The sequence below is a fragment of the Microtus pennsylvanicus genome, chromosome 2 (genome assembly GCF_037038515.1).
Source record: "Microtus pennsylvanicus isolate mMicPen1 chromosome 2, mMicPen1.hap1, whole genome shotgun sequence".
NCBI lineage: Eukaryota > Metazoa > Chordata > Mammalia > Rodentia > Cricetidae > Microtus > Microtus pennsylvanicus.
In genome coordinates, this window is record NC_134580.1 from 6,375,176 (window position 1) to 6,398,269 (window position 23,094).

The 23,094-nt window shown below is 44.1% G+C and overlaps 1 protein-coding gene across 3 annotated transcripts in view; it reads left to right on the forward strand.

The window, feature by feature from the left end:
- The first annotated feature begins 3,249 nt into the window (after nt 1-3,249).
- Nucleotides 3,250-23,094, forward strand: part of Mrtfa (myocardin related transcription factor A) — a 173,050-nt gene continuing 153,205 nt past the window's right edge. For 2 of the 3 annotated variants that reach the window (XM_075959820.1, XM_075959822.1), the window contains exon 1: nt 3,268-3,511. The gene's annotated coding sequence lies outside the window, so the exon portion shown is untranslated. Of the gene's footprint in view, nt 3,512-23,094 lie in introns of all 3 variants that reach the window. The other variant, XM_075959821.1, reaches the window with a different exon arrangement.

Here is a 23,094-nt window from a genome sequence, read left to right on the forward strand (position 1 = left end):
ATGTTCTGTGCAGTTATTCTTTTTTTTTTCTTTTTTTCAGGGCTAAGTAGAAAAAAAGAAGAGAGGACAGAGAGCTTAAGAGCACTGGCTACTCTTCCAGAGAACCCAGGCTCGATTCCTAGTCCCCACATAGCAGCTAACAAACATCTGCAACTCCGGTTCCAGGGGATCCAATGTCCTATTCCGGCTTCTGTGAGCGTAAGGCACACAGGTGATGCCAAGAAATATAGGCATGTAAAACACCATACATATAAAACTTTTAAAATAATTTTCAATTACTTGTGTCTGTCTGTGTTGGGGTATGTATGTGCATGTGTCTGAAGATATTAGAAGCAGTGGATCCCCTGTAACTAGGGTTACAGGCTTGTGTGGGAGCTAAAAACCAAACTCAGGTCCTCCATAAGAACGGTACATGCTCTTAACCACTGCACCCTGTTCTGTGGAGCTTCAAAGGCTAGCAGCAGGTAAAGGCAAGGTCAGAGATTAGATGGAAGCAGAACACGGATAAGAAATACAGTAGGGGGTTGGAGAGATGGCTCAGAGGTCAAGAGCACAGGTTGACCTTCCAAGGGCCTGAGTTCAGTTCCCAGCACTCACAAAGCAACTCACCACCATCTGTAAGTTAAGTTTCGGGGGATCTGACACCCTCGTCTGGTCTCTATGGGTACCAGGCACAAATATAGTGCAGAGACAAACATGCAGGCAAAACACTTATGTAAATAAATAGTAATAAATTTAAAAATGCATCACTTTGAATGTATATATACGTGAATACACAGGAAATATATAGAACATACAATTTAGGTTGTTCACAGAAGATCCATTTGTGAGGTGGTGAGCTCAGGACAAAGGTGCTTGCCTTGCAGTCAGCTCTGAATGAACGTATTGTTTCCCCATAACTAACAAGGGGCCCTCCTGCTTCCTTCCACCTGGGCTTTTTCACCAGGCTTGTGTCTTTGTGGGCAATATCCCGAATGCCCTGCCCTGGTCTTATCTTGGGGTAATCTTCCCCACCCCAGTAATTCCAGGCTGTAGGAGAAACTCTGAGGGCGCTTCTGCATCATTAGTTAGTCAAGACCCAGTCTGGTGTTGAAGTCTCTCAGGGTTGCCTTAGCTTCTCCCAGCTTAGTGGAGGTACCCCAAGGCTATGGTTTACCGAGTCTCATCTCTCTTACCCCTCAGTGTCTTACTCAGGGAGGTACTTGTTGGGTCAGGTGATGCATGATCACAATCCCAGTTCCTGAGAAGCGAAAGCAGGAGAATCAAGAGTTCAAAGTTATCCTTGACTATAGAGCAAATTAGAGGACAGCCTGGGCTACACGAGACAGTTTTATATATGTATATAGACACACTTTTACTTATTTTTTTACTTATATAGTATATACATTTGTTGAATATCTAATTTTATTAGTGATTTTACGGAATTTCTTCCTTTTTTATTTCTTGGGAGGGAAGGTATGACCGAGGGGGCCACAGGATCTGGCCTTCATCCAAGATTCTGTGATGAGACATATGGTACCGAACTTGAAGCTGACTTAGAGATGAATAATTGGGAATTATTCAGGACCTGGTTGGCTTTTTGCTGTGGATAGATAGAGCTGTGTCTCCGTTTTGCTGTGGATGGCAGAGCCACCGCGCCAGTGAGCAGTCTGGGAGACTTCTGGGGGAGAACAGAAGCCAACGGAAGAATTCCCTCTGAAATGTAACATGAACGGCCTTCCTTCAGTCGCTGTGACTTCCCGAGTGTGTAAGGATGCCTCCGCGAGCTTCTTCTATAGTGTTCCTCCCACTCTGCCTCCTCAGCGCCTCTGTTTCCAAAACCTCTGGGGAACATTAGCCCCTTCCCTTCCTGTGTCCGGTAGCACTGTCCTCCAAAGGGACAGCTATAATGGTCATTCCAGCAGCTGTGAAGTTTGCCAGAGAGCCTCGAGGTCGCGCTTGTTGACTGTCGATGTTTCTGTATGGGGGGGATGTCACTGGACCCTCACTTGATCCCAACCACTCCCTCATGTCCTAGCTAGCTGTATGTAATTCTGCCCCAGCTTGCTTGTGGTCTTGTGACCCGGCCAGAGCATGTAGCCTATGAAAGGTTAACTGTGTACTCCGTCTGTGCAGCTATGGGGACCTCATCATCAATGCTGCGGTGCAACTTTTTGGTGGTCCACATATTCTGAGGATCAGCCATGCTTTCTAAGTAAGCCCAATAAACCCAATGGTTTCCCGGGTTGGACTTTGGGGAAATGGTACTCCGGTTTTTCCAATCGTAGGTGCCCTAAAAGGAGGAGGTGGACGTTTGTTTATATCTCCCCAGGGAAAGTGTTCCTGAAACACCGTGTCACTAAGTCCGAATAATTTCTCCTTTTCAGGGCTCTCTCCCTTTGTTGGGGGAAGGGAGGGGATGTTTAAGAGGGGCAGGAAGGGGCCTGCCTTCAGAGTGGCTCTCAGCAGCTTCACAGGGTGGGCCTTGCGTGACTCCTCTTGAGTCAGCAGTCTCTTCGACTGTCGGGAGTTATGAGCTCTGTCACACATCACACACTTTTGGGCTACACACCAGCAGTTCAGAATTAACGTTGGAAGAGCCGCCCAGAACTCTTGGGTTCATTCAACCCTTTCCCCCCAGTTTCAGGCACTTTCGCTGTTAATGAGCTCAACGTTCTAGGCCGGTAGCTTTCAGTATCCTTTTTCCATAGGAGAACCGATTCAGAGAAAGAAGGAGGTGGACCTCGGTGGGGCGGAGGCATGACGAAATTCAAGGCTTCAGGCCAGAGCGGAATTTATTGTCTCCTTTCGGGAAGTGTGAATATGAAATAATCGATTTGGGAGTCCCCGCGGAGCAAAGACAGCTGGGAAATGGACCGAGATGGAGGCTGAAGGATTATTGCAGTAATAGCTCCCGGCTGGGCACCGAACCCTGGGTAGCTCCGCCGTCACCCTTCCGTTGACAGGGCGATCAAAGGGGCTACGGTCTCTTTAAGCCGCAGACTCCGCCTCCGGCTCAGCCCCGACCTCCTCCCACCTCCTGGCCGCTGCTCCGCCAGTTCCAGACTTCCCTCAGCGATGAAGTCATCTCTCCTCTAGCGATTGGCTGGGCTGGCCTGTCATTCACAGGAAGTCGCGCCGCCGTACTAGCCTTCCTCGCTGCTCTTCCTTCGGCGAACGCCCCCTGAGTGGGCCGAGCCCCGGCTGTGCTAGGCTTCTGATTGGTCGGCACTGCCGTCGCTCCCCGGCGGGGGGCGCGGAGGCGGGACCCGGTGTGGTGGGAGGGCCCGCAGCTTCCGTGGCTGAGTGGAGCCGGCGGCGGTCGTGTCTGAGGTGTCCCCGGCGGCCGGAGCGACCGTCCCACCTTCCCCACCCCCTCACTCCTGTTCGCCACGCTCCCTCGGCTCGCGCCCGACCTCTCCCCACCTTCCTGCACCCTGACTGGTCCGTGAGCCTCGGGAGGAGACGCGAGCTGCTGGCACCACCGGAGCGGGGCGAGCAGCGGAGCCCGGGCCGGGAGGCGAACGAGACGGTGAGTGAGAGTTCGGGCAGGGTCCCCCTCCCCCACCGGCCCCGCCCCGCCCGAGCATCCTTTCTCCCCGCGACCCCTCCGTGCTGGCCCTGGGCGGGCCGGGCGCTACGGGCTCCGAGCCCAGGGCTGCCTCCTGCGGTCCTCCAGTCCTCCGCCCTTTCCCTAGGGGCTGGGGTCGCAAAGCCCCGGTCACCCGACCGGGCAGTCGGGTGCGACGGTGCACCTGTGCAGCGCCTTGTGGGGCTGCGCTTGCTGGGGAGCAGCTTAGGTTCCCGCCCTGGCTGCTCCCCGGGTGTGTTTCAGCATGGACCGGTCAGGCGCTTTCTCCCGGCCCTTGTGCAAGCCCGAAGGATCCAGGTGCAATCCTTAGGCTTCTCATGGCAAGGAGCTTCACCTGGATCTGAAGACCGTATAACAGCATGGGTGCCGGCAGGTCTGCAGGGCTTTGCAGATTTGAAACTTGACCGCCAAAGAAGTAGTGTCCGTTGTGTGTGTGTGTGTGTGCGTGTGTGTGCGCGCACACGTTTATGTTTGATGACCTCTGCCCTCCCCGCTCCCTGAGAAAGCACTAATACTATAGAGTGTTTAGTGCTGGAGCCTTTCCAGTTAGATTATCTAACCCACGTTTCATATGGATAATCTGGGGCCCCTGTTTCCTCATCTGGAAAATGGAAACAGTAGTACCAATTAGGTTGGAATGTAGATACTAAGCGAAAGAATTCACATAAAACGCTCAACACGGTGTTCAGCACATACCAAGGGTCCAAGAGATGACCAGTGTTCTTATGTTGAGAAGAACCACTGGGTAGGTGTGTAAGTACCAGCGCAGCTTGTCTTTGTCAGGATTTCTCTTTGTTATATGATATTACTAAAGGACAAATTGGTGGCCAGTTTACTACTTGCCTGCTTGTTCTTGGCAGGAAGTGTGTGCAGACAAGAATGTGAGCCTCATTACTTAAATATGATGAAGTTACACCTATGCTTCATGGGTTTACATAGTTTTTAAATCCATAAGATGTCTGGAATGTTCCCAAATTGCAAGTTTTTGAGGGCTGAAGCTAAAGCCCATAGCGTAATCGTTATGTGCAAGAAGTGAGACCTCAGTGTTTTTACTTTAGAAGCCCCCTTCCACCAAAAAGTTCAGTTGTGCAGTCTTATTGAAAATCAGCTGCCTTCCAGGGGCGAAGTGGTACAGCCAGCTGGCTCGCAGCCCCATCACTGTAGGGAGGGGAACCCTTGCCTGGAAGTTATTAAACCGAGTTCCAGCAGTGGTGTTTGCTTTTTTCATGGTGAATCAAAGGGTTTTCTGATACTTAGTTGTTTTTCTGAGAGTCTCTTTTTAAAGCAGGGTCTCACTGTGTAGCCCTGGGTGAGCTAGAACTTGCTGAGTAGACCAGGCTGGCCTTGGATTCACAGAGTTCTGCCTGCCTCTGCTTTCTGAGTGCTGGGATTAAATGTGTGCACCTTAGAAAGAAGCAAACTGTTACTGCTTTCTTCAGAGAGACATCCAAAGGAAAGTGTCTGTAGTCCAGGGCTGGCGTTCCAGTCCGTTCTCTGCCAGCACTTATAAGAAGTGTCCTGTTTAACAAAGGTTTGCAAAGTCATAATCACTAAGGTAAATTTTTTATTTAGAGTTAAATCATGAGAGATAGCAGTGTAATGTGTCTCCCATCATCCAAAAGTATTTATTGCAGACTTTCCATGTCCTTAATACTCTGCCAAATCCTGTGAGGGAGGGATTCAAAAAAAGTGAAAAACAGATCTCAGCCCATAAAGGGCAAAACCATAAAGTTTGGGTCACCCAGTAGTAATTATGAATACATCTTAAGTAATGACTTCATGTATTCATTCAGCAGACTTTTTGTTCCAGGCATGTCATGTGCCAGGTGTTTTTCTGAGCTGGGATCAAGATAAGTGAGAGGTAGCTCCTGGTCCTGAGGGGCGTATAGAGGCAGAAAGTGACAGGTGGTCGTAATGAGGTGAAATAAAGTCTAGGTGCAAACCCAGAATTGTTGGAGAATGTCAAGGCAGCCTTTTATTTATTTATTTTTTAAAATTGGATTGAAGGGGAAGCTTAAAGAGAAGATGGTGTTTGAGGTGTATCTTAATTCCACCGGGAGAGATAAAGACCACTGCAGATGGAAGAAACTGAGCTTGGGTTCCAGACAAATATTCCGAAGGCAGTTATGAGCCCTTGGACCGGAAGGAGGGAAAGAAACTGAACACTATCATTCTCTGATGTCCACCGCATAATTAGGCATTAGGAGCGAGTCGTGTCCCCCCACTCCCCCACCCCTGACTGGTGTTAGAACACACGGTCTCATGCTTATAAGAGCACTCTACGAGCCTCTTAGTTTTTGAGATAGGTTTACTTCTGTAGCCCAGGTTGGCCTGGACCTTGACTATGGAGCTTAGAACTCAGGGCAGTCCCCCTGCCCCAGCCCCCCAAGTGCAAAATTATAGGTATGAGCCACCATGTCCAGCTCCTTTTTTGCCCCTCCTTTCCCTCCTACTCCCCCCTTTGAGAAAAGCTCTTGCTGTGTTGCCCAGGATGGCCCTTGAGCAGGCCCATCATCCTTCTGCACGAGATTCTGACAAATGGGCTGAAGGCCCCTGGCATGCTCCACTTGCTTTGTTTGTTCCAGCTTCAGAGGCCCTTCCTGGGACATGGTAGATGCTCAGCAAATACTTGTTGATATAAAATTAACACAAATTAAATATTTACTCTATATAAAGTGTGTGTGTATTTGGGATGAGAGTTGGAGCTGATTGACACATGGAACATTTTGTCTTCTGCCTGAGAAAATACTTCAGTTGAGTTTTTTTGTTTGTTTGTTTGGTTGGTTTTTTGTTTTTGTTGTTGTTTTCCCTCTGAAAAAGAGTTTCTTTGTGTAAACAGCCCTGACGGTCCTAGAACTTACTTTGTAGACCAGGCTGGCCCCAAACTCACGGAAATCTACTTGCCAATATCTCTCCTGAGTGCTGGGGGTAAAGATGTGTACCACTCTGCCAGACTTTCGGTTGGATTTTAATTAGAAAGTCTTTGAAAAAGAAAAGAAAGACCTTGATAGATGGTAGATGAAGTGGTGTAGACATCAGGCATGACTCACAAATGGAGGTACACAGGAAGGAAAGTGGGCACTGTTTATGTGATAGGTTTTAATAGAGTCTGAAAATGAAGGAAACTTGCTAGACATGGTAGCTTGCCCTTATAATTCCCTAATTCAGGAATCCAAGTCTGGAAGATGAGAATTCAAGGCCAGCTTTTCTCAAGAAAACAAAACAAAAAGAGCTGGAAAGGTGGCTCAGCTGCAAAGAGCCCAAAAGCTTCAAAAGAAAGCATGGGTTTGGATTTCAGCACCCATGAAACAGAACTGAGGCAGAGGCAGACAGAGGAGAATTATGGGAACTTCCAGTTTGGGAAGAAAAAAAATGCTCAGGGAGAGACCCTGCCTCAAAGGATTAAGCCAGAGAGCAGTAGAAGATCTCAAACACCAATCTCTGGCCTTTGCTTGTGCGTACTTGTGCACCCACATACATGTGTACACAGCACATTCACACATGAATACATACTAAAAACAAGCAAACCACAAAACAATAAAATCCTCAACCAACTATACAAGAAAGTCAGTGAACTAGTCACTATTCTTAAGGGATGAACGGTTCTGGAGAATGAATGTGTTTCTGTCTATTGCTGTGTAATCTATTGCCTCCAAAGTTAGTGCTGAGGGCTGGGCATAGAGCTCAGCTGATAGAGTGATTGGCAGGTTTGTATGCAACCTTGAGCTTTATCCCCAGCACCATATAAACAGCATGGTGGTGCACACCTGTAGTGGCAGTACCTGGGAGGTAGAGGCAGGAGCATCAGAATTTCAAGGTCATCCTCTACTACATAAAACCCTGTCTCAAAGCAAAAACTAAAATAACAAAACAGGTGTTTAAGCTAGCAAACATTGTCTGCGTCTCTTAGTTTCTGTGAGTCAGGCATGTGGGAGCAGCTTGCCTGAGTGGGTCAGGGTCTTGAAAGAGATTGTAGTATGTTAGGTGGTAGTGTAGTTATCTGAAAGCTTTGCTGTGGCCAGTGGATCCTCCATGATGGCTACCCATATAGCTGATAGCTTGGTTCAGGCTGTTTGGAGGAAGGATGCAATTCCTCCTTGTAGGGCCTTGTCCATCTGCAAAGCTTACTAAATGCTCTTCTGGGTTTAGAAGTCACATGCTATTTATTAATTCTCTAGTATCCTGTTTTCTGCACATCGTGGGAAGGGACAGTGTAAGAAATGAATGCCAAGTAAGAATTCTGAGATGCTGTGATTAGAACCCAGAGCCTTGTGCATTCTAGATGAGTACTGCCCCATTGAGCTACACCCTCAGCGTATGTGGAAAATCTTAGAAAGTCTCTATCATGCCGGGCAGTAGTGGTGCATGTCTTTAATCCCAACACTCTGGAGGCAGAGGCAGGCGGATCTCTGTGAGTTTGAGGCCAGCCTGATCGACAGAGCTAGTTCCAGGACAGGCTCTAAAGCCACAGAGAAACCCTGTGTTGAAAAGAAAACTTCATTAACATTAAGGACAAATATTTGGTCTTCTCTGTAAAGTGAGGTGGAGTCATTTTTCTGATACTAGAGAAAATGATAAGTTATCAGAAAGATAGACAAGCAGCTATAGAGTGCTAGTAGTTATTGTAAATACTAGAGTCAGGCTGTCTGGGCTGGGGTGGTGTGATTCTATTGGCTCTGTGACTCACTAGTAGTAAAATGGGGATGAAGGTAGTATCCACTTCACATGGCTGAAATGGGATCTTAAAGAGTGTAAGCTCCTCAGAACAACTTTCCATGCCTATTGCCATGATTGCTGGCTATTGCTTCTTTGACATGGGTGTGTGAGACTGGAGCCAACTATAGGTAGATTCTTTATTCAGAAGGAGGCGTTTACATGTTAGCCATTGGTGCTTCAGTTTGCTTTTCTAGCTCACCTCTGTAATCCAGATAATTCCCTCCTTTCCTTCCTCCCTCCCTCCCTCTCTCTTTCTCTCCCTCTCTCTCTCTGTATGGGTGTGGGTGTGTGTGGTGAGGGGCAGGGGACAATTTGCTGGAGTTGCTTTTTTTCTTTCTGTCTTGTGGATCCTGGAGATTGAACCTGGGTTGTCAAGCCTTGATGGCTGATGTCTTTACCTGCTGCCCCATCTCGCTGCCCCCATAGCCTAGGTACTTTGATTTTGCAAAGTAGAGTGCAGTGCAGTGCTAGTTTTGTTTACTTTGTAAAGGGTCTTGTACTGGAACTTGGGGTGTGGCCCAGACTGACTTTGAGTGATGGGGCTATGGGTATCCACACCCACCTCCAGCAGCTTTATTGAGTTAGTTGCACAGTTACCTCGCGAGCACAGTTGCTTGCTAAGGGTGTCTGTCTCCCTTATGTTGTCCTTTGCATGGCTGAGTCATCGTTCTGCTGAATGGGTGCTTCAAAGAAATTAGAGGAGAAAGTGCCTGGAATGAGAGCAGGTGTGGCATCCTTCTGGAGAGCTTTAATCTGAGGGGATTGTAAAGGTACAGGAAGCTGAATCAGAAGGAGCTTCCAGTCTGGAGCGTGGAAGTTGTGGAGCTGAAAGAGCAGGTAGTGTGACGCTCTCCAAACTGGGACAAACTCCTCACAGACTGGTCCTTTTCCACAGGTTGCCTGAAGGAAACTAACTTGTGGAACTAGAAATGAATTAAACTTTCTGAGTACTTGAATCCACAAAGATAGGGTTTTTTATATCAGGGAAATGTGGGTCTGTTTCTTCAAACTGGGTAGACACTTTCATGTGACAAGGTCGCATGTACCTCATGCTTGCCTGGAGCTCCTGGTACTCCTGCTTTTACCTTCCAAATGCTGAGGTTGTAGGCCTGCACACCACGCCTGGCCAAAGCTACCTGGACCCTTAACTCTGTCGTGCCCGAAGAGGGAAGGTAGTTAGACTCAGTTTTCACACGTGTCAAAGCAGAATTGAGTGGCATGCCAGGGCGCAGTGCAGGGGGCTCATTGCTGGAAGTTTTAATTCTGTAGTTCAGTTGTTGAAGTTCACCTTTCTTACCTTGTAGTTTCTCAGGTGAAATGATTTGAGAGTCTAGTGGTTGAGTCTGGGCCACTTCCACACCGTGTTTAAGACCTGTGTTATGAAAAGTCATTTTCCTTTTCTTCAAATATATTTATTTTTATTTTATTTTTGTGTTGTGTTTAGAAGTTCCCTTTGCAAGTGAGATCTGGTGAAGAGTAGTTTGGATTTTTTTTTTTTAAATAATCCTGAGTGGCCTTGAAGCTAAAATGTAGCTGAGTCTAGCCTTGAACTCTTGATTGTCTTACCTATGCTTTCCAACTGCTGGGGTTACAGATGGGTGCCTCCATGCCCAGCTTTGGATAGTTAATTTTGAAATCTGGAGTGTACCTTCAGTTTGGTAACTGAATTTGAACATAGGCGTGCTGTTTACAGGCCTTTGCCATCTTAAGTTCATTAGGGTGACCTTGGTTTTTTGAAACATTTTTGCTCCAATATAAAAAACTTAAATCATAATAGGCATAAATATGAAAAATGTCTGACTCTCCAAGTTACACCAAAGGTTAAGGGCACTACTAGACTAATTCGTCTGCTTTTAGCCGATAGTCATTGTGCCTGGCTCATCTGTTCTCACCAGCAGTTCTGTGACGTAAGCTGTGGGCACTGCTTAGAGAGGAACAAACTCAGTAAGGTCACAGTCAGTATTTGGACTTTGTTCGTCTGTGTTAAATGAGCTGGCTTCCTATGGTACTGTGTACTGTCCGCCCAGCCCTATGCCCCCTGAATGTGCCTGTGCAGTTTTTTGCAGGGTTAGAGGGAAGCGTCAGAACGAGAATTCTTTGTGACAGTGGTCAAGGTGTCACAACTTTCATAGTCTTCCTGGTCATATTCCTTATATGTGTTTTGTGGCCATTCCTTTTGTTGCAGTGGAGAACTGTACAAGCGACTTCACATCCTAAATTGCTCGATAAATACTTAACCAAATAAGGGTGTACTATAATGTCCAAATTTTTAGAATTTTTTTGTCAGTGTTTCAGTGTCTTATTAATTGTAAATTGTCTAAGTGCTGCCAGGGTCTCTCGGTCATGGTTGGTTTGTACATATTTTCACTACCACAAAAATGTACAGGAACTTGGAAAGTTATCTTCTCATACTTTAGGATAGACCGCGTTTCCTTTGTGTTACGATACTCGGCACATTAGCTTTTTTCTTTGTTGTGCTGGGGATTGAACCCGAGCTACATGCTAGGCAAATGTTGCACCACTAAGCTACACCCAAAGGCCAAATTGTAACAACTTTAAAAACTTTTTAGATAGGGTCTATCACAATAGGCCATGCTGGCCTGAAGCTTTTATTTGGTAGCCGTGGCTAGTCTTGGACTCCTGACAGTCCTCCTCCTGTCTTAGCCTCCCAAGTGTTGAGAATACAGGCATGAACCAGCATACTTGGTTCTTGATTTTATATGTAGTACTATAATGGATTTTCTTTTAAGTCGTCTTGTTTTCAGTGATGGGGATTAAATCTAAGGCTTTGCATATGCCAGACAAGAGCTGTTCCAGCGAGCTATCTTGCCATCTTTATGTTGGCTTCCTTTCACAAATAGAAGTGAGGAACTAGGGATCTAGTTGGTAGAGTCTTTTCCTGGCATGCACAAATTCTTGAGTTCAATACCAATCTGCTGTCATATATTTATAATCTCAGTATGGGGGGTAGAGGCCAGGCAAGAATTTAGACATCAAAATGTATTATTTTCTTTTAAACCCTTGGTGTAAATGATAACTACTGTTTTGAACTAAAGCTTCCGTTCTGGAGCCTTCTGCTATGTGTGTGTGTGTATTGCATTTATTTTTCCTTTTCTCTCTTTTTATTTCTCTCTTTTTCTTTCCCCCCTCTTTCTTTTCTCCCTCCCTCTTTCTTTCTTTCTTTCTTTCTTTCTTTCTTTCTTTCTTTCTTTCTTTCTTTCTTTCTTTCTTTCTTTTTTTCTTTTTTCTGTCTATGTAGCTCTGACTGTCCTGGACCTCATTATGTAGCCCAGGCTGGCTTGAACTCATAAGCCTTCCTGTGCCTCCTGAAAGCTGGAATTCAAGTTGTGTGTCACCACAACCAGCTGTTGTATTTTTATCTTTATTTTGATTGATTGGTACAGTATATTGATTTGTAGCCTAGGCTGACCTTGAACTTGCTAGCCCAATCTAGCCTTAAACTCACCCTTCTCTTGCACTAGTCTCAGTAGTCCCATTTACGGCTCTGCGCTTTCGATCTCTGCAGAGTTGAACCTGAAGGTCATGGCATTGAAGGCAGTAGTGTTGTGTTTTATAAGTTCAATGACATGTTCACATGTTACTGCTGCTTCTTTCTGCTCAAACCTTTTTTTTTTTAAGTGGGGTAGGATAGCCTGGAATGGTAGTAGAACAAAATGAAAACATGTATTGATCATTTGAAATGAAATAAATTCAGTAGAGGCTCAAAGGATGGGATGGTTCATTTTGTGTCTGTCACGATCTTTGTACATTGAATCAAGGGATTATCCTAAATCAGGAATGTTGCGACATAATTATGATTATTTCTCTTTTCTTATTTTTTTTTAACACCTAAAAGCCGATTCTGAAGATGAACCTACAGAAACAAAATGTTTGTAAACTGGGCATAACTTTGACAATTTGGACAAGCTATCCACGGCCTTTTATTTTCAACACATCTAGTAACCTGTTGGGTGCCTAAATAAAACTGAGTTAATTATAGTGTAACCTTTTGTTCTATTTGGAGAGTGTTAAGGGATTTTTGAATACTCTCCAACATTCACCTTCATTAAGTGAGTGTAGAAAACTTAGAAAGCTCTTCCTAGAGAAGAAGCTCTCCAAAGTTAACTTTTTCATGCTTTCTGCCCGCCTTTTCTGCATAGCAGGCTTCCCGAGCGATCAGTGTGGGATTAGATGCACCTCTTTTCTGTCCTGGCTCTGCTGCTCACTGATTCTGTGATCCGGGAAAAGGAGCTAATTGTTTTGAATGTCCATTTCCTCATAGGATAGTCTGGAGAGCACTGGCTGCTCTTCCAGAGTACCTGCGTTCAATTCCTCATGGGATAGTTAGTTGTGAGAGCTAAATTGTTACATGTAAAGAATGTAGTACATGTTAGTCATTTAATGCATGTTCATTTTTCTAAACTGCTAGAGTTTCTTTTGTAGCACTAACCATAATCACTTATTTTTCCATTTTATTTTTCATGTGTATCCATCTTCTTGTGTATGATGTACATATGCATATCTGTGTGGAGGTGAGAACAACATTAGGCTGTCAGGGTTCTCTAGAGGAACAGAACTGATGAACCCCCCTCTCTATATATAAGATAGATAGATAGATAGATAGGTAGGTAGGTAGGTAGATAGATAGATAGATAGATAGATAGATAGATAGATAGATAGATAGAGGGGACTTATTAGAATGACTTATAGGCTGTGATCTAGCTAGTCCAAAAATGACTGTCTACCAACAGATGGTCAAAGAATCCAGTATTTGTTCAGTCCACAAAACTAGAAGTCTCAGCTGGTACTCAGTATAGGCTGGAATCCCAAAGAAGTAGGCTCTGATATCAGTGAAGGGATGGACTTGCCAGAGAGCAAGTAGGAAAAGAGCTAAAGCTCCTTCTGTCATGTCTTTTACTTAGGCTGCCTAGAATAAAGGTGCATCTTCCCACCTCAAAAGATCCGGGTTAGAGGTGGATTTTTATATTTCAGTGACTTAAGAAAATTCCCTCACAGATGTGCCTAGACACTTAGGTTTTAGTTAATTCCAGATGTAGTCCAGTTGACAACCAAGAATAGCCCACAGTTCCCCTCCCCCTTTTATTTCACACAGTTTCTCATTGGTCTGAAACTTTGAGTAGGCTACAGTAGCTGGCCAGTGAGCTTGTAGGAATTTGCTTTTCTCTGTTCCTCATGTCCACACTGCTAGTATTACAGGTATGTGCCACTAAGCCCAGTTTCTTACATGAGTTCTGGGGCTTGAACTCAGGTCCTCACTTTTGAGGCAAGTACTTGCCATCCTCAAACCCTTGCACAATTGCTTATATCTTTCTTTCCATAAGCTTTATTGAGTTAGGGGCCGAAGCTGTCTCTTGGTGCTGTATGCCCAGCATCAGCATAGTGACTGGCTTGCCTCATAGTAGGTGTTCAGTAAACACTCGTCAGACAGTGAAACTTCCTTTCCTGATCTGTCTCCCTCGGCTTAAAAGGTAGAAAGTACAAGGGCCTCAGGTGTTTTCAGAATCTGACAAGGAACTTGACTCAGTAAGTTCCAAAATCTGGGAATAATTCTCTGTGGCTGGAGACTGGCCTCATGGCCTATGGTTGTGGTTTCTGCTCTTTTTCCTGGAGGGTAGTTTACAGCTGAATTGGGTTTTCCCTCTGTTAAACAGCAGCATAAATTTGATATTATTAACACAAATTATAATCGCTAAAAAGCAATTAAAATATATTAAACATTCAGCACTATATCCATTTTCTAGTGTACTGTTGTGATATGTACATTTTTATTGTTGTGCAACCATTCATTATCATTCTCTGTTTCTGAGCTCCCGTTACCTTGCGGAATTGCAGCTCTATGCTCACTAACAATAACTCCCCTTTCTCTTCTCTCTCCAGCCTGGCAACCGCTTGTGCAGCACTTTTTATTGCTGTGATGTGTATGCATGCTTGTGTGGTATATACACTTGTCTATACTAGCACTCACGCGTGTGCATATGCAGAGGCAGGAGGAAGATGTCATATGTCCTGCCCTATCACTTTCCATTCATTCTGTTGAGACAGGGTCTCTCAGTGTATCTGGAGTGATGCTGGCTGCTAGCAAGCCCGAGCAGTTCTCCTGCCTATAACCATAGTAGTACTAGGGTTACAGATGTGTGCACATCAGCTTTTTCTCTGAGTATTGGAGTCTGAACTCACATCCTCCTGCTTGCATAGCAAGTGCTTTACCCATTGATCCATTTCTCTAGCCCCTGTTGCTGTGGTTTTACTACTTTAAGTTCCTCATATTTATAGAGGCATGTAATATTTGTCCCCTGAGATTGACTTATTTCACTTAGCACAATGTCCTGAAGATTTACCCATGTCACACTTTCCTCCCCTTTGCACTGACTAAGTGGAGGCAAATAAAGGCACTTGCTTTCAAGTCTGATGACCCAGATTTCATTCCCAGAACCCCTCAAGATGTCCCTAACTTACACACATTTATATCCTAAATAAATGTTAAAAAAATTCTGTGCATGCTGGCTAGTTTTATGTCAATTTGACATCAGCTTAAGTCATCTGAGAGGAGGGAACCTAGATTGAGGAAATGTCTCCATAAAATCATGCTTGTTGGTAAGCTGTAAGGCATTTTCTCAATTAGTAATTAATGGGAGAGGGCCCAGCCTGTTGTGGGTGGTGCCATCCATGGACTGGTGGTCCTGGGTTTTGTAATAAAGCGGGCTGAGCAAGCCCTGAGGAGCCAGCCAGTAAGCAGCATTCCTCCATGGCCTCTGCATCAGCTCCTGTCTCCAGGTTCCTGTCCTGCTTGAGTTCCTGTCCTGAATTCCTTTGATGATGAAATGTGATGTGGAAGTGTAAGCCGGACAAACCCTTTCCTCCCCCAGTTGTTTTGATCATGTGTTTCTTCACAGTAATAGAAACCCTGACTGTAAGACACTAGGCCACAGAGATGGCTCTGTGGGCAAAGGTGTTTATCTCCAAGTCTGATGACCAACACACATGGTAGAAAGACAGAATGTAGTTACTGAAAGTTGTCCTCTGACACATACAAACACATCCCCACACCACACATATAATAACTATTCAATTAAGTACTCTTATTTATTTATTTTTATATGAATTGGTGTTTTGCCTGCATGTATGTAAGGGTGTCAGATTCCCTGGAACTGGAGTTACAGACAGTTGTAAGCTGCCATGTGGGTGCTGGCAATTGAACCTGAGTCCTCTGGAAGAGCAGTCAGTGCTCTTAACCACTGAGCCATCTCCCCAGCCCAAAATTAAGTACTCTTTAAATAAACCTTGTTCTTGGTTTGAGAAGTTTCATTAGTTTTTTTTTTTTTTTTTTTTTTTTAGTGTAGAAATCTCATAGCCACTAGTACTGGTGGTGGACTCCATGGGCCTTCACATGCTAGGCAGCTACTCTACCATTGGTGTGCACTCCTTGCTTTATTGTTCTTCCTTATTGTCCTTTAAGTCCAAGTTTGCAGTATTTCTGCTCATAAAGCATTCTTAGAAACTTTATGGATCTCCTGTGTATATTTCTGAAATTCTCATTAGTCAGGAGGGTCCTCCATAGAGCCTTGTTGGATAATCTCATCTCTATTCTTAGCTTCTGCTTAGGGTTGGCTGAGGGAATCTCTGAGTCACAGTCTTTAACCCTAGTAAAAGGTTGTTCAGCCACACCCTTACTTTTTCATCATCAAATATTTTCTTAATAGTGAATCTCCTAATTTTAGAATATTTTGTGATCAAGATAACTGAGAATTTTCCAAATCATCAAATTCTGCTTTCTTTCTTTTTGTAATATTAATTAAAAATTTTTGTGTATGTTTGTGTGTCTCTGTGTATATGCCTTGTGTGTGCAGGTACCCTTGGAGGCTAAAAGAGGCCATTGTATACTCGGGAGCTGGAGCCAGGTAGTTGTGAGGCACCCAACATAGCTGGGAACTGAACCTGGAGGAGCAAGCACTCAACCACTGAGCTCTCTCTCAAGCCCTTAGTCCTGGTTTTCATTCAACATTTCTGTCATTGGTTTATTTCTCCTCTTACGTGGTATTGTAAGTGCTAAGAAGAAACTAGGCTACACATTGAGCATATTGCTCAGAAATCTCACTAAGTCTGTGTGTGTCTCAAAGTTCCACTTTCTTTGCAGGGCTAGAACACAGGTCAGCTTTCCTCTTATGTTTCTTCCTCTGCTGATCGTTTTTCCTCATTTCCCTCTTAGTCTACTAAGGAACTTTTAGCAGTCATATTTTTACCTGAATTCTGTTGTGGAGGGGTTTATATCCTCTGCTTTAGTAAACTAGGATGGCCTTGAACGCACAGAGATCTGCCAGCCTCTGCCGGTCGAGCTGAGCGTGAGTGAGCGGTGTGAGCGTGTGTGAGCGGTGGAGTGCTGAGATTAAAGGCATGTGCTACCACACCCATTCGGATGTTTACATGCTCTAAAAGGGTGCGCGCGCGAGTCTCTGCTGTGTGTCTGGTCGTTTGCCTCTGAGCCCTTACAGGAGCACCTTTCAGTCTGCACTTCCGTCAGCAGCCTGTTTAAGGCAATCTGGACCCTTTCTAACATGCTTCCAAATACATTCTTCATTTCTAGTTCAAAGATTTCCACATTTTGAAGTATTTGTTACAGTAACATCTCACTTGCAGGTGCCAAAATGTATCAGTCAGCCTTAGAGAAACAGGCCCAGTAAGAGATCTACTAAAAGGTTATGGCAGGGGTTGGTTTATGTCATTATGAGGGTTGGCTTAACAAGTCTGACATAACTTGGCTGTTGAAAAGGGCAGGAGGCGAGGCTATTGCTGCTGCCATCCAAAGGTGGCATTTCTCCTAGGAATCTGAAGTTTTCCCTTTTAAAAATTGATTTATTTTTTTACACAGGGTCTTGGTGTGTAGCCCAGGTCGGACTAGAACTTCTGTCTTCCTGCCGAAGTCCGTAAGTGTTGGCATATACTTTTCAATGCTGTCTACTACAGGTGTGCCACCACACTGAGTTCCTAGGCTCTCATCGTGTAGACCGGTCTTCATTACCAGTGTTGACCGATGATGGATGTAATTATGTCTACAAAGTATGTTCACAGGACCCTGAATGTATGCTTGAATAACTGGGAGCTCTAGCTTAAGCTAACAGACATGGTTCACTGTCAAGTCACCTGCCATCCCAGCTCTTGGGAATTAATGTCAAGAAGATCTTAAGTTCAGGGCCAGCCTGAGTTACTACATACAAGATCTGTCTCTGAAAACCAAGGGCTGTGTATTTACTTTTCTGGTAGAACGCTTGCTTAGTGCAAGGCTTTAGATTTAATCCCTAGTACTGCATAAAACAAGAAACCAAAAACTCGCCCACATCCTTATAAACACCTTACTGTTATAATGGCTTCCTTTGAACTGGATTGCCCATTGTTTCTCAATTTCTTTCCTTTGATTTTTTTTTTTTTGAGTCAGGGAGTCTCATTATGAAGCCCTGCAAATCTGAAAACCCAAGTTTAATCCTCAGAACTGAAGTAAAAGTGCAAGAAGATGACCAATTCCACAGAAGTTGTTCTCTGATCTCCGTGTGTGTGTGGAGAGATGGCTCAATAATTATGAGCACTGGCTACTCTTCCAGAGGACTGAGGTTTGATTCCTAGCACCACAAGGCAGCCTTACAACTGTTTGTAGCTCTAGTTCCAGGGGATTTGGTCCTCTCTTCTGGCCTCCTCAGGTACTAGGCACACATGTGCACAGACATACATGCAAGTAAAAGTACACACACTCATTTACACACAGAAAATAAAACTAAATCTTAAAAAAGTCTCAATAGTATGACAAACAGCCCAATTAAAAAATAAGTAAAAGCCAGGCGGTGGTGGTATATGTCTTTCATCCCAGCACTCAGGAGGCAGAGGCAGAGGGTCAGGCGGATCTCTGAGTTTGAGTTCACGTTGGTCTATAGAACTAGTTTAAGGACAGCCAGGGCTACACAGAGAAACCTTGTCTTGAAAAACAAGCAAACGAACCAAAACAAAAGTGAAAGACTTGAACATACACTCCATAGCAGAGAATATATGTGACTCTTCGACATCAGTAGTCGTCAGGGTAATACAGATTAGAACTATAGTCATGCTCTCTCATAGCCATTACAATGCCTAGAGTTGAAAGAGATGGACAATGGCAGGTATTGGTGACAACCAGCCCTGGGAAGCAGAAGCAGAGGTGGCTGGGTCACTGGGATTTCGCAGCTAGCTCAGTCTATAGAGTTCCAGAACAGTAAGGGTTTGTGAAACCCAGTCTCAAAAACAAAACCGACTAAGTGGAGCTGGAGAAATGGCTCAACAGTTAAACATTAGCTGTTCTTCCAAAGGACATAGGGTTTGATTCCCAGCACCCACATGGTGGCCCACAGCCATCTGTAGCTCCAGTTCCAGGGAACCTGACGTCTTCTTCAGGCACACATGCGGTGCACAGACAAACAGCAGGCAAAACCAAAGTCAAACAAAAAAGAAACCAAGCACTGATGGGGATGAACAGCAGCTGGCCTCTGGACCAGGAGGAATGGTGCAGTGATTTTTGAAGTGGGTTTTTTTTTTAATGACGTTCATATGTGCCATGCACCTCAGCACTACTGTACTTAGGTGTTCATTACCCAGGGAGAGTTAAAGCGCAGGTTTACCAAAACACCATTTAAATGTTCATGGAGACAGTTTTTGTAATAGCCAGAAGGATTGGAAAAAAACAAAGGAATGTATTATTGGTACATGTAACAATGTAAATGAACAAAATAAATGTGCATGAAAGAAGACAGTAAAGAGAACGTATTGTATGAACTCATATATGTGAAGCCCCAGAATAGGAAGGCCAGTCTGTAGTGATAAAAGTTTAGATCAGGGAGGGCTGGTGGATAAAATGTTTGCTATGCAAGTGTAAGGACTGGAATCTGGGTCCCTAGAACTCACGTAAATAGAGTGAGTGACAGCTGCCTGTGGTTCCAGTGCTTGAAAGGCAGAGTCAGGATCCTGGAGCAAGCTAGCTGGCTAGACTAGTTGTGTCTGTGAATTGTAGATTTAGTCAGGAGACTCTGTCTCAAAGATAAGGTGATGGAGGATGTTCCCCATGTCAACTTTTGCACATGTCAAACATACATGCACACATGCATTTGCAGTGCTATATACCACGCATACAGACTTGCTGGGAAACAACTTTGCTTGTTGCTGTGAAAGATTGTTAGCAAAACAAAACACATAAGGTGATGGGAATGCTTTTTTTCTTGATTCAAAGTGATGACTCCGGAGATGGTTCTGAGCTAAGAGTACTTGCTGCTCTTCTAGAGGATTCAAGTTCCTCCTTTCCCAGCACCAGTGTAAGTTGGTGCACAACTGCCTGTAACTCCAACTCCAGGGGATGGGTACCTGTACACACACACACACACACACACACACACACACACACACACACACTTTTAAAAAGGTAATCGTCGCACAAGAGTATGTTGATGAAAACTTTTTTTTTTTTTTTTTTGGTTTTTGAGACAGGGTTTCTCTGTGTAACAATCCTGACCATCCTGGAACTCACTTTGTAGACCAGGCCTGCCTCTGCCATGCTGGGATTAAAGGTGTGTGCCATCACCACCGAGTGCTGATGAATTCTTAATTGCAGTTGAATGTTTAGATGTGTTTCATTGTATGTAAATTATACCTTACGTTTTATAAATTATTTTTTTTGTTGTTGTTGTTTTGTTTTCTGTTTTTTCGAGACAGGGTTTCTCTGTGGGTTTGGAGCCTGTCCTGGAACTAGCTCTTGTAGACCAGGCTGGTCTCGAACTCATAGAGATCCGCCTGCCTCTGCCTCCCAAGTGCTGGGATTAAAGGCGTGCGCCACCACCGCCCGGCATAAATTATTTTTATTTATTATTTATGCCAATGTGTATGTGTGGTTTTTTTTAAAATGAATCTGTGTACATGTGTTGCAAGTGCTTACATAGGCCAGAAGGGAGTGTTGGATCCCTTGAAATTGGAGTTACAGGCATTTGTGAGCCACCTCATGTGGGTACTTGTATATGAACTCTGTACTTCTGAAAGAGCAGGGAACATCTTCTGAGGCATTTATTCAGGCCTATAAAATATACTTCAAAGTTGGCTTAAAAAACACTATATAGGTCAATACTTTGGGCTACACAAAGATGCTATTAAAAAATATCTGTCTGTGTGAGTGCAGGCCTGTGTGTATGTTAAAGCACACATGTGAGGTCAGAGGGCAACATTAGGTGTTGATCTTCAGTGCCTAGTCTAACTTGTTTGAAGCAGGCTCTTTGTTGTTTGCTGCCATGGACATCAGGTGGCCCATAAGCATCTGGGGATTCTCCTGTCTCTGCCTCCCATCCTAGCAGAGAATTAAAGATGTGTGCTACCACCTGGCTTTATGTGGGTTCTGGGGTTTGAATTCAGGTTCTTACCCTTGTCTGGCAGGTGTTTAACCCCTCTGAACCATCTCTCCAGCCCATAAAAGATGTTTGTGTTCCACATTTGATTTTGGTCCTATAGTTTCTAAGAGCTGATTTAGGCTTTTCCTGTATGTGCTGACTACAAGAGTACCAGCTTGCACAGGGGCCTCACATTCCTGTTGAATGAAGGAGTAAGTGAATGATATGTTCTCTTGTAGCTCCATTGGGACAAGTCCATCTTCCCTCCAGTTTTCCAATGTTGGTCACTTTAATGGAGATACTTTGTTTGGCTTCTTCTGGCAGTTGTCCATTGAGCACATGTGAAATTATTCATTTAAACAGTTACTGAGCATCTACTGTGTGTATTACCCTGCCAAAATAAAGCACTTGCTAACTGAGGAATTATGCAATTGCCAGTTGATTATATATTTGAAGTTTACATTTGACTGATTACATTCTGCTAATAAAAGCAAATGGATTAGATTTTCTTTTTTTTTAAAAGATTCTTTGTGCATAGGTGTTTTGCCTGCTTATATATATGTGTTACCATGTGCATGCCCAGTGCCCAGTGAAATCAGAAGAGAACTTTTGGGTCACCTGGAACTAGAGTTACAGATGGTTGTGAGCTACAATGTAGCTGATGAAAACCAAACCTGTGTCCTTTGCAAGAGCAACAAATACTTAGCCACTGAGCCACCTCTCCAGCCCCAACTTTTCTTTTTTAGAAAAAGATTTTAAAAAGAAAATTGTATGTGTGTCTTCATGCACATAAATGCCTTTGAAGGCCAGAGGTGTTGGATCCCCATGGAGCTGGAGTTGTAGATGGGTTGTGAGTTATTCTGCACGAGTGCTGTGAACTCAGGTTCTCTGCAAAATCAGTGTGTGCTCTTAACTGCTGAACCATTTCTCCAGCTCCTGGGTTAGCTTATCTTAGAATCTGTTTGAGCTATCATTTTTTGGTCTTGTTTGTTTATACTCTGCTTTCTGATGAAAACTAGACTCAATACAAACTGCCTAATAACTCCTCAGATGAGAACGAGTGAAGAAAAATTGGAATAGTATTCTGAATTTTTGCAGACATGGCAAGTTTCTACCTTTCTTTTAAGGTATATAAAGGATGATTGGGTTGATTTAATTCCATTGCTGAAATCAAATTGCATAATGGTTTGTAGTGAGGCAATAGCTGTGTGCTGTCTTCATCAAGTTAGGCTTCAGCTATTAGCTTTTCTAGGTCATCAAGGAGAATTATTGCCCTCTTCCTCCTTGCCCCCAACTAGAACTGTCTGTACTGATGAGGGCCATGTTCTTAGATTTGGTCAGGCTGCTTTATATTCTTGGGACAACTTTCTTCTCCCCATTGCTTAGACTGTGTTTGGCCGTTTTTGTTTGTTTTCTGAGACAGGGTTTCACTGTAGTTCTGTTTTTTCTGAAACTCACTATGTAGACTAGACTGTCCTCACACTCACAGAGATCTGCCTTTCTCTGCCTGCCCCTACCTCATTAAGTGCTGGATTTAAAGGCATGCGGCACTACTCCTAGCTTGGCCATTTTAAAAATTAGCAGGAGGCTGAACTCTGTAGAAATCAACTTTCCTTTTTAAAGTAAGAATGAAGCATCCTACACAAATATGTTCAGAATACTATGATGTAATCCCAAATCAATCTAAGTCTCTCCCCTCTCTCCCTGTCTCTCTTCCTGCCTACCTTCTTCCCCTTCTCTCTTCCTTCTCCTTCACCTATCCCTTGTCTCCTCTGAGGCAATGGTTCTCAAACTCTGGGTTGCAACCCCTTTGCAGAGGTGTTGAATGACCCTTTCACAGGGGTCACATATTAGATATCCTGCATATCAGGTATTTACATTGCAATTTGTAACAGTAGCAAAACTACAGTTACGAAGTAGCAATGCAAATAATTTTATGGTGGGGGGGTCACCCAACATGAGAAACTGTTTTAAAGGGTCACAACATTAGGAAAGTTGAGAACCTATGCTCTGGGTTCTTATTACCCCTGTATTTTAACATCATCAGGGGTAATAGCTACACACCTAATAGCTATCATTTTCCCATTTATCTCATGTATTATCTATGCCAGGCAGGTTTAATAAAGAAAAACAAAGAGCTGGAGAGACGCTTTAACACTTCAGAGCCCTCGATCTAAAACTCCAGGCCTAGAAATCTGTTGCCCTCTTCTGGCTTCTTTTATTCAGACATGCATATGGTGCATAAACATGCATGGAGGCATACACATAAAACACCCATACATATAAAATGAAAAATAAAACCAAAATGGGTACATCCATGTATGAACCTAAATAACATGTTCAGAGTCCGTAGTGGATACAAAGTGTGTTAGGTAACTAGATCTGGACTTCTCTCTCTCCTCC